Source organism: Poecilia reticulata, linkage group LG16 (assembly GCF_000633615.1).
Source record: "Poecilia reticulata strain Guanapo linkage group LG16, Guppy_female_1.0+MT, whole genome shotgun sequence".
NCBI lineage: Eukaryota > Metazoa > Chordata > Actinopteri > Cyprinodontiformes > Poeciliidae > Poecilia > Poecilia reticulata.
This window is the reverse complement of record NC_024346.1, coordinates 14360608-14362611: the sequence shown is the minus strand read 5'-3', so window position 1 is coordinate 14362611 and position 2004 is coordinate 14360608.

The following is a 2004-nucleotide window of genomic DNA, read 5'->3' as shown; positions in this document are numbered from 1 at the left end:
CTCATCTTTTGTACAAGTTCATCAATGTTCGGGGTGAGGCTCTGAGCTGATGAATAATGAAGCCGTTTGGGCGCGCTGTAGTCACTTCGCGGGCTACCGTTGCATTATGGGAAATGTAGTGTTTGCAGGCAAAACACGAGCGGGCGGCTCTGGCTTGCGGGCCGGTTCTCATAGTAATTAAATATAATTCAGGGGGCCATAGATAATTGATTTGCGGGCCGGATGTGGCCCGCGGGCCTTGACTTTGACATATGTGCCATAGGAGAACAATTATTACTGTAAAATAACTTTATTACAAAGTAACCAGAAAAAACTGTCATAGCTGTTTTGAGCCATGGGACTAAACTGGATTTTTCTACAGCCATATAACACTGCTGCATTTCTTCTAATATGCTAGCGATAAGGAGATTTTGCAACATTTTTCATCATCAAGCAAAATCATACAAAAATTAATAAACTCTCTTTGATATTCTTTATGTTTTGTTTTACTTTTATAAAGACATATCCTTCAGGCCTGTGCATACTCACACAAACAGAGACATTTCTTATGGCTTCAGGAACAACGTTCTCACTGGCATAGTTGACAAGAACTGAAGTACAAAATGTGGAAAGGACATTTTTATAGGTTGCCCCAATTGCCTCACACCCACTTTATATTTCAGGAACAATGTTCTGCTCAAATGATGTATCTAGAATAAGCTCCAAGAACCATTACATAAATCATAGAACCTAATATCTGCTTGTTTTTGTGTCTTACTTTGCCTTTCCGTTCCTGCGTTAAGTTGTCCTCACGGTATATTGACCTTTTATACATATTTCCCTTTTAACATGACCAATGTAGTCATATTGCTGAAATTTGCCATTAGTTATGCATAAAAAGCTTAAACCTCACAATCACACATGTTGTATTGCTAAACAAATATCTAATTAGTAGTTACTTGACTTATAGAAGGATAATTAAAATAGTTACAGATACTGCCATTTATATTTATACAAATTTTACGAAACTAACCTGAAAACATTCTGACATAACTTGAATTTATTTTTAATTTTCTTTATTAAAACTGATGCAATTGTTTTTGGCATTGCATATTCCATAATGTCATGCGATACCAATGCAATCAGATTAAACGATATGTAGATTTTCTTTGATGCTATGTGTGACTGTATATCCTCATATTTCTTTTCTGAAAATTAATCAGATGTTTTGTTAGACTTGAATAGTCACAATAAGCTGGATAGAAATGAATGAAGCTTACTCAAACTGTTTAAAAAGTAACATGATGAAAACAGAGAAACCTCTGAAAATCTAAGCTAAACAAAAATTTTTGAAAACGGAACAAAGTCAGTTCAAATAATTTTTCCAAAGTAACACACCATAATATTTTATCTCCAGCCTAATTTCTCAGTCAATAGTCATATTACTAATGACAGTACCTTTGTGTTATACTGAGTATGACACTTCCGGGTTCTACTTTGTTTCTTTGCTACCACTGCATAATAAAGACAAGGGAAGAAACTTTAAAGATGCCATGTCTTCTTGGTTTAATGTCATCTGGTGCCTTTCTTTTCCTACATGTTGTTGTTCCCACATTTCATGCACAGCTTTCAGATTCTCTTGACATAACAAATGTCATAATGTTGAAAATTTTTCCACTCGCTCTGCAAGAAACACCTCTATGGTTCCACAGCAAAAAAATCATCTTAAAAATCAGTACATTTCTTATTATTGCCATGGGAGAACAATTATTACTGTATAATAACTTTATTACCCTCTCCTTGGGCTGCCACCTTATCGTGGTGGAGGGGTTTGAGTGTCCAAATGATCCTAGGAGCTATGCTGTCTGGGGCTTTATGCCCCTGGTAGGGTCACCCAAGGCAGACAGGTCCTAGGTGAGGAACCAGACAAAGCGCAGCCCGAAGACCCCTTATGATGGACACAAACTTTGGACTTGGTTTTCCCTCGCCCGGACGCGGGTCACCAGGGCCCCACCCTGGAGCCAG